Genomic DNA, 10,404 nt, shown 5'->3' with positions numbered 1-10,404 from the left:
GATCGTCTGCTGTGGCCGTGTGCATGACAAACGCGTTCAACTGGAGGCCTGGTAAGTAACATTACTGCAGCCTCTCCTGCACGCTGTTACTGAACTCTCTCATTCACCGAAATTAGACGCGCCTGCTACCATCAACCAGGGCTCTAGCCGGGCTCAGGCGGCGGATCAGTACACTAATTACACGTGCCTGATAACATCAACCAGGGCTGCAGCTGGGCCTCAAGCGGGGGAACACGCGCCTGCTAACATCAAACAGGCCTGCATCTGGGCATCAAGCGGGGAAACACGCAAATGAGCGTGTCTGCGGGGACAATTACTGCAGCCTCTCCTACTCGCTGTCACTGAACTCTCTCATTAAACGGATTTACCCGCGGCTGATAACTCTCTCATTCAACGACATTACACGCGCCTGCTAACATCAACCAGGGCTGTAGCCGGGCTCAGGCGGCGAATCACTACACCAATTACACGCGCCTGCTAACATCAACCAGGGCTGCAGCTGGTCCTTCTCCGTCCCTATTCTAATGAAACAAAAAATGTTGTCTACCGCGAGATTTTAAAATAAATTGCCCTTGCCAAATACACACATTACACACATTCTATTTCATACACGGACAACGTCGGGACGGGCTGCTATATACATTAAAAAGGTAAAAGAACCTTAGGGGGAAAGTAGTCCCTTGTGGGCGTCGGCGTTGTGCTGTCAGCAATGGGCGCTGCAAACAACATGTTGTACATAGCTTTTCCCTTTCAGCCCTCTCCCTGCTTGCCCTAGCCCTAACCTTCTAGATTGCTTACATGGTTCTCTCTGCCTCACCTTCTGATTCCATTCTGTGGCAGTTACTCCCTGGCCAGATGAGGATACGGTCCTGTTACTTTTCTGTCTGCTGTATTAAACGACTTACCTGCCACCTATCCGGATTTGGTGTCTTCTTTTCCTTTACAACATTTTGGCGACTTCTGGACGGGAGCATCTGGCCAAATGCTGCTACAGCCTATGAAAAGACAAACAAAACAGTGATCCGTTCCTCGACGAACCCACGAGTGTCAGCGCTTTGAACCCTCGACGACATCTTCTCCTGCAACTGTCAGATGTCGAAATTTTCCGGATTTTACTTCCTCTTTCAGCGTTTTTGCCTCAGTGGTTACTACCGACAACGTCACCTGACAACCAAGCCTGAGGTGCGTAGCAACCGAATCAAACGTCGTATATGTATCTTGCGTAGCCATAGCAACTGCCTTGACAACTTCTGCTACCGCGAGTGGTATCTCGTGCCTGGACTACGCATTACCGCATCACGTACCTGCTAGTTTACTGCATTTCCGGACGCCTCGCATTGTCTACGTAAGGTCATTGACGCGACCTTCGTGACGACATACGCTGGCGGCCATCTTTGTTTACATCTGCAGTCCGATGCGAACAGTGCATCAGTCCGATGCGAGCAGTTCTTCACTAAAGGATTACGCGATCACATTTAAAGTTGGCACGCAATAGTTTTACCACTCAAGTAAGCACGTTATTTAATACTTTTAACGCATGGAAGTATAGCGCTGAGCTTATTTATTGGACATCGTTTTTACTTGTACCGTTTGTATTGAGAGTTCAGTATCCCGTGGTCAATATTCATTATAATGGCGCAATCTATAAATATTGCTCTTCCTCCTCAGTTCCTGAGTGAACCTGGCAATCCTTCTACACCTTGGGAGGACTGGGTTATTATGTTCAATGACTACATTGAAGCCTTGGATGGGGAGGGTTTCTCTGCCAAACGTAAGAAAGCCATCTTGATGACCACATTAGGCAAAGAGGGACAAAGACTTTTTAAATATTTACCTCAGGTTCTCTCTGCCACGTCACAACCTTTGGACGAATTTGAAGAAGCTATTGCCAGACTGGAGAACAGATTTGGAAGGGAAGAAAACCTAATTCTTCAACGGTATAGGTTTTACAAGAACAAACAACTTGAGGGCGAAAGTATCGATGAATTTGTTGCCCGCCTTCGTGAGTTGTCAGTCAAATGCAACTTTGGCCAAATGGCTGACGAGCATATCAGAGACCAATTGGTTGTACAGGTCAACAATAGGAAAATCCAGGAGCGCTTGTGGGCTGCTAAGAACCCCACTCTCAAGGTAGCAATCGAACTTGCTAAAGTGGTTGAGGAGAGCGAAAAATGTATTAAGGAGTTATCAAAATGTGGTTCTGACACCAAAGTTGCTGAAGTTTCTCATAAATTGGTGAATAGTGATATCAGTGATGACGAAGCTGCCGCTGTTGCGATTGTTAGAAAGAAAGGTTATGTGTTACAAAAGAAAAATATGTCTCAACAGTCGTTCAGTAGACCACAGTCACAACCTGGTAGCAAGTTTGTATCTAAAATGTGCTCTAGATGTGGAAGTTACTCTCATTCTTCCGATGCCAAGTTTTGTTTCGCTAATAACAAAGAATGTTTAAAATGTGGTAAAATAGGCCATTTCGCAAAGGTTTGTAAGAATAGAACCAATCAGAGGGTTACTGTGGTATGTGACTACAATGAGTTGAAGCGTGATGTCAACAAAATATTGATTTTGTATGATTCGGTGTGTACATGCGATGAGAAGAGAGAGCGTATTATTAAAGCAAAGTTTTTGATTGATGGGAAAAAGGTTGATTTGATGGTTGACACTGGGTCCAAGTGGACTATCATTCCCTCGTCTATGTTGCATGAAGTTTGGGGTAACAAGGATTTGGAAGAGTGTGATATTTTTCCATCCGGATACCAGGGTGAAAAAATCAACCTCCTTGGTTACTTCAATGCCATGATTCTTTTCAAGAACAGGTCAACCCAGGGCAAGATTTATGTGTCTGTGGATGGTCCCGCAATACTAGGTCGTTCTCATCAGTACGACCTACACATTATTGTTAATCCCAGAGCAGATGAACCCGTTCTTGTTGTGGATGATTGTTACATTGATGACATACTTGCCAGCTATAGTCAGGTTTTTCGTGAGGAACTGGGTGAACTACAAGGGTACACACACAGGATACTGTTAAAGGAGGGCAGTATTCCTGTACAGCACAAAGCGCGGCGTGTTCCTTTTGCCTTGCGGGCTGAGGTTAAGGCTGTTCTTAATGAGATGTTACAGGGAGGTATCATCGAACCGATTGAAGCCTCCCCATGGGTTTCTCCCGTAGTCATCTCGCAAAAACCTGACAACAAGATTCGTTTCTGTGTTGACCTACGCTCTGTGAATAAATGTGTGGTAGCCGATGTTTTCCCTTTACCCAATATAGGCGAATTAGTGTCCACCCTTAAAGGAGCTAGGTTTTTCAGCAAACTAGACCTTAAGCACGCCTATCACCAGATTCGTCTGGATGATAGCTCCAAACATCTTACAGCTTTTATCACGGGCGAGGGAACTTTCCAGTTTACCCGCTTACCTTTTGGCCTAATCTCCGCTGCCAGTGTTTTCCAGCGCATGGTTTCTGAAGTGTTCAAAGGGCTAGATAAAATTATCTTCTTCCAAGATGACATTCTCATCTTTGGCAATACATTGGAGGAGCACAATGATGTTTTACGCAGTGCTTTAGGGAGAATTGTAGATGCTGGTCTCACGTTGCGCCGAGAAAAATGTGCGTTTTTGGTTGAGGAGGTTGAATATTTGGGTTTCTGTCTTTCTGCTGAGGGTGTAAGACCTAAGAAAAATCTTTTAGAAGCTATTGAGCTGGCACCTCCCCCTGTAGATAAAGAACAACTCAGGTTCTTCATGGGGCTAATTGAGTTTTATTCTAAGTTTGTCAAAGATTTTTCCTCGAAGACTGCTCCCTTAAGAATTTTATTAAAGAAAGGAGTCAAGTTCTCTTGGACGAGTGAGCAAGAGTCTTGCTTTAACTGCATCAAATCTGAACTTAAGTCCTCAGGTGTTCTCACTCCTTTTGATATTAGACGTCCTTCTATTCTGATGGTTGACGCAAGTGGTGTTGGTCTTGGAGCTGTTCTTCTTCAGAAACATGAGTGTGGCGAAAAAACTATAGCTTTTGCCTCGAAACCTCTGTCATCCTCTGAGGTCAACTATTCCGTTATCGAGCGAGAAGCTCTTGCGGCTGCGTGGGGAGTTAACTACTTTAGAACATATCTGTGGGGTTCTCGGTTTGTTCTCCGCACGGATCACAAACCCCTTGTAAATGTTTTAGCACCTGGTGGTACAGGCAAGGGCTCCCCTAGATTGGCCAGGTTGGCTTCTCGCCTTCAGGATTACCAGTTTGAGGTTGAATTTGTTCACGGTTGGAGGAATGTGCAAGCCGACTGTTTGTCGCGCCTCCCGGTTTCTTCCCCTAAACCCGGGGGTTACTTGAGTGAACAGTGTGATGATAAAGCTGTTGCCTCCTTACATGATGTCGTGTCTTTGTGTGAGAGTTCCTTTTCAGCTGAGGAGTGGTCCAAGAGTATGGATGAAGATCATGTTTTGAAAGCAGTTATTAATCTTGTTCTCAAGGGGGCAAGAAGAGAAAGTACCTTAGAACCAGCTGTCAGACCCTTTCTTAAAGTTGTTAATGAGTTGTCCGTGTTCGGGAAAAACGTACTCATGAGGGGTGATCGCTACGTTCCTCCAAGCTCTTTGAGGGGAAAGATCCTCAGTTTAGCTCATGAGGGCCATTTGGGCCAAACCCTTACTCAACGGCGTGTAAAGGAAAACTTTTGGTGGCCCTCAATCGACAGCGATGCTGTAGATTGTGTGGTCAAATGCTCCTTGTGCATGGAAGGAGAGAAGCGTCTCAAAGTTATTGGTTCCCAATCAGTTGGCAACATTTCCTTTAAAAGCTTGCCTTGGCATACAATATGTTTGGATTTCATTGGCCCGATGTGTGAACTGCCATTAAATCAACGTTTTGCAGTAGTTGTTGTTGACTGCTTTTCCAAGTGGCTGACTGTACGTTTCATGAAGGAGATCACAACTGACTCCACTATTCTTTTCCTCAAGTCTGTTTTTGTGAATGAGGGTTACCCTTCAGTTCTAATTACGGATAACGGTACCCAGCTCACCTCTACCAAAATGGCCTGTTTCTTGCGTGAATGTGGTATATCTCATCACCGCACCTGTCTTTATAATCCCGAAAGCAATGGTCTGTGTGAAAGAGTCAATCGTCTGGTCAAGGGTGAGATACAGATGTCAGTTGCTAGCGGGTGTTTTTCTGACGAGCGTGTGCAAGAGCTGGTTTGGGCTTACCGCTCAACACCCCATGGGCAATCTGAAAAATCCCCTTTTGAACTGATGCGTGGGCGTTCCCCTGTGTCCAGGCTAACTCCTTCCTGGTTGAGAGATGATGGTAAGCTTTCACCTTCTTCAAAAGCTTCCATTCTTCCCATATCCACTGGTGATTTGGTCAAGGTTAAGCCGGGTCGCTGCTCTAAGGGCCTCTCTAAGTTCAGTGGTCCCTTCCGGGTTAAGAAGGCTTTTCCTCATTTCGTTCTACTTGAAAATGGTGCTAAGTGGAACTACAGAAGGGTTGCCTTATATCAGAAGGAAGTCCCCAATGCCCAAGATTCAAATCTCTATTCTGCTGAGACAGGCTGCAGTGGCTATATGTTGTCTGCTCGACGGGATTCTGATTTGTGTGGTTCGCCTGCTGTACGGGGGGAGGTGGGTGGTGGCGATGCTCCTTCATCAGTGTGTGGTGGCGATGCCCCTTCATCAGTGTGTGATAATGTGCTTGGGAGTTCGGATACTATTTCTGATGTTCCTTCTTCCTCAAGGTGTTCTCGTTCCCGCCATCCTCCAGCTTACCTGAGTGACTATGTTCAATAATGTTTGTTACAGATATTTTGTTCTTTCTTTCTCTCATTTTTGTTTTGTATCCAAAGGGGGGAGATGTGTTGTACATAGCTTTTCCCTTTCAGCCCTCTCCCTGCTTGCCCTAGCCCCAACCTTCTAGATTGCTTACATGGTTCTCTCTGCCTCACCTTCTGATTCCATTCTGTGGCAGTTACTCCCTGGCCAGATGAGGATACGGTCCTGTTACTTTTCTGTCTGCTGTATTAAACGACTTACCTGCCACCTATCCGGATTTGGTGTCTTCTTTTCCTGTACAACACAACACTTGTGGGCGTTGGCGTTGTCAGAGGGGCCTGGCCAAAAACTAAAAAAAAGAAATGGGCGTGGCTTTCACTGGGCGCATGGGCGCGGCTTTCACGGGGCGCGGCATTCACACCTTGGCATTCACGCGAATTCTTTCACGGGGCGCGGCATTCACGGGAAGCGCCATTCACGCCTTGGCATTGACGCGCAATTACTGCTATATGGTGCACCGAAAAAGAAAGGTTTAGAAGACTTCCTTGAGGGCGTGTGCTCACGTCTTAACATATTGCTCCACGGCTCCGGCGGAGGCTAAAGCAAGGCAGCGTAGTAGCCGAAATCACACAGTTAACAATTGCAATTTACTCCGGGGCTCAGTCGGGGCCTCAAGCCAGTCAGCCTACCAGCATGAATCACACACGTGCAGCCCTCGCAAGCATGCTGTGACGCAGGGCACTGTCAGCGTACAAGGATTAACGTCGGACACAACGCTCTTGGGGATTACATAAACAACCCACTCCACACCACCCACAAGCTGCAAAGGTTACCGCTGACGACGCACAGATCACGAAGACTCTTCAAATACGTTACAGCTAAGGAGGCACACATCGCCAACGCTCTTCCTAACAGTGCATGCACAAGGGGACAAACAAATTGCACACAAATTAACAACTAACGTTAGCCAAGATCAACAACTTCTCAAGACAGGTAAAAGACGACGTGCAAGATCATTGTTAAAGAACGCATAAAAATCCTATTGCCTTTTGTCATACTTACGTAATGCTGCATACCTCCCAATAAATTCACATTTCCTATTACAAACATTGCACACATTATATTTCATCCCCGAACAACGTCGGGACGGGCTGCTAGTAGCTAATAAGTCAACTGTGCAAACATTTCGAAATATATTTCAGTAGTTGTGAAATCCCATTTTCTGTACTTCTGTGTGATAAAATAATATTTTAATAGGGTGAAAAACAAATCAGAAGACTTTACCTGGTGATGAGGAAATGATAAATATGTTTTTTTCTGAAACCCAATTTTCATAGATCATTGTTTATGCACTATAGAGTATTATCAGTAAAACTGCAGGATAGTGGGAAGATTTTTGACCATTTCTTGGAAATTTACTGTTTGTAAATGACAGTGCACTACCACATCATGCTTTAGCAATATATTTATTAAAAGTGAGTGTTTAAACATGAACTGAGAAACAATTGTGCCCCTGCCCTGATGGCAATGCTATTAGTAAACTGAGAGGCAAGTCAGAGATCATGTGTACCCAATATGTGGACTCGATTGTTATTACACATGGAGCAAACGTTTAGTCTATTTAATTAAACAAAAGAGGTTTATTTTGTAAAGCAGAAATGATGAACAAACATATTTGAAGGTGCACTTATATCTTAGAATGAAGAAAAGGCACTCTGTAAAATAAAATATTTGGCAATGATCACACAAATTGAGACCAGTGTACAGGTCAAGTACATTACAATTAGTCAAGTTACCTGACTTGCAGGTCTAGTAACATTTTTATGATTTTTCGAGGCTTGCTCTACTTTATTGAACTTGAACTACATTCGCTGACACCTTGCGGACAGGTAAACAGAGTACTCACATCTGTTCTTCACTCCTACACTAGACACCATCTTTAAATGAAGCAATAATTTGGTTTCCTCTTCCAAAACGGATGTCATGTCGACCTCCATGGATCCTTCCTCTGTCCCCCTCTCCTCTGAGGTTCTGCAACCCACGCCTGCCTCTTGATCCTACCTTCTCATTTTTGAAGTTGAGTGGATAGGTCTAGAGAAACAAGGTCTGCCTCCTCATATTACTGAATTAGTACAGAAATCCAGGAGATCTTCTACTATTTTTGATTATTCTAAGCTAAGGAAAACATTTGATTCTTGGTGTTCTGCACACCAAGCATCAAATGTGGGCTGTTCTGTTTCTTTTATCCTCCATTAATTAGTCCTGAATGGCTTTTAGAAAGAACTATCCCTCTCAACTTTGAGCTCTCAGTGGTATGCCATTGAGGCGTTCTGTGTCAACAGTGGTGTGTTTGAAGAAGCAGTCTCTAAAACGCTTAAGAGTTTTTCTATTTCTAGACCCAGTGTTCATTATTCTGTTCCTTCTTGGGTTTTTTTTAATTAGTTTTTTTTTAAAACCTTTATTAAGGACCAATCATTAACATACATTTACGCTTTCTGCACACAACCATATCTTGGCCGGCATAGCGACATCACGAGTATAGAAGGTGGATGCATTTCGGGGATGAGAGGATACACAGCAAGCCGCCTACAACTCCTTCTTCGGTTTTACGCCTGATTTTGAAAGCCTTGCCGGATCCCCCCATTGAACCCTTATGCATTGTGAATCTCAAGTTCCTGTCTTTCAAGGTTCTATTCTTGGTGGTTATTACTTCTGCTAGACAGTTAGAGCAACTTTCCGCTTTACTTTGTGATCTTCCTTTCTTGACGTTTCTGGATGATGCGGTGGTACTTAGACGTGATCCTTCCCTTCTCCCGAAAGTTAACTCTAAGTTCCACTCTTCTCAAGAGCTGATTCTTCCTGCTTTCTATCCTTCCTCTAGCTCTGAAGAATAGCAGAAACTGCATTTATTGGATGTTAAGTGTGCTCTATCAATTTATCTTGATAGATCCAGTGCATTAAGGAAGTCTGATTCTCTGTTACTTTTCGCCTGGCGGGGAAGGGTATGAAGGTGCCCAAGACCACATTAAATTGATAGATTAAGGACACTATTGGTCTTGCCTATTCCAGTTCTGATCTCCCGCCTCCTCAGGGATTAAAAAGTCGATCCACAAGATGAGTGGCGACCTCTTGGGTGGAGTTGAAAGTTGCTGCTCTGGATCAAATTTGCAGAGCAGGAACTTGGGATGCAGGAAAATCCTATTTAAGACATTACAGATTGATTGCATGCGGTACTGAACGGTCAAAAGAATTTTGGTTCGGCAGTACTGCAATCAGTATTTTCATGATTATTTTGGGTATTATGGAACAGGATGTTAACAAATAAGGCACTTTGGTCTCACATTACATATTGATCTTTGCTGTACTTTTTTTCTTACCAAAGGCTATTCTCATATCTTTGGTATACCCCATGAGTTAATAATTGGGTTGAGGACGAGGGATGTAGAGGTAATACCCTCATTACTTACTGGTAATCTTCATTACTGTTAGTCCTACTCATCCTCGATTCAGTCATTTGATCCCGCCTGCCCTCCCTGGTATCTGGGCCTTTGATAAGAGGCTTGGAAATACAGGAAGTGCTGGGGAGAATGCTACTCTATTGCAGTGACTAGCTGACGGTGGTAGGGTCAGCTAGCATTTCCTGTTTTATTTTTGTCCTGTGACTGGGTGACATTCCTTGTGAGCAGGTGACTAGGTCGAGTTTAAGTATGACTAAGACTAATAAAGATTACCTGTAAGTAATCAAGACATTTCCCCACATGGACTGTTTCTGAAAAACTAACCGGTTGCTCTGAACATCCCCTTGTATGGAAAATAAAAATACCCTGTAGTTTGAGATATACACACTCATTCACACTTGTTCACTTTGGTGTTATGCGCTCACTTTTTTGTATCACGGTTTGTTGGAAACACAAGTGTCTGTACATAGTCTGATACACGGGAAATGATGTCATCCATTTGCAATGTGCTCTGACCTATTGTTTGACAAAATTATATAAAAATATTTGAAAAAGTTTAAAAATACCTGTGCAATTTATCTTTAAACCCTTCGATGCTCATGACGGAACCCAGCCATCATGAGCCACGGTGGCTTGTGTGCATGACGGCTGGGTTCCGTCACGACTACGCCCACAATTGGAATGTCCAGCACTGGGCTGGAATTCCTGCAGCAGGCAAGGTGTTAAGAGATGGCTCAGTGAGGTGTACCGTTTTTCACAGAAATATGTTATTGATAGTGGTAAGGGCATCTGCTCTTGTTACTAAGTGAGCTTATATCATGAAATATGAGATGTGGGTGTGACACATTGGTCACCTGTTCTAATCAAAATGAGGTAGATAAGTAGGCTAATGTGTCGAGATGCAAACCAGTTTCTCGTAACCTTATTAAAAGATCGCAAACGGCTCTGACCAGGAGCAGTTTAGTACGTATACAAACTTTGGTGCTCCCTGAATAAACCAGTCTCTATTTCTTGTGATCTCCAATCAATAACAAGAACAGTGACATTCTCTGTAAGAATGGTGGTTTAGAAAGTAGGGGACCCCTATATAGAAAGAATTGCTAGTTATACATAGGGAAAATAATCTAGTTTGGAAAGGCCTATAACTAGACACGCAAATCAATTAGGTATATATATCTAA

The sequence above is a fragment of the Lissotriton helveticus genome, chromosome 6 (assembly GCF_964261635.1).
Source record: "Lissotriton helveticus chromosome 6, aLisHel1.1, whole genome shotgun sequence".
NCBI lineage: Eukaryota > Metazoa > Chordata > Amphibia > Caudata > Salamandridae > Lissotriton > Lissotriton helveticus.
Note: the sequence above shows the minus strand (reverse complement) of the source record.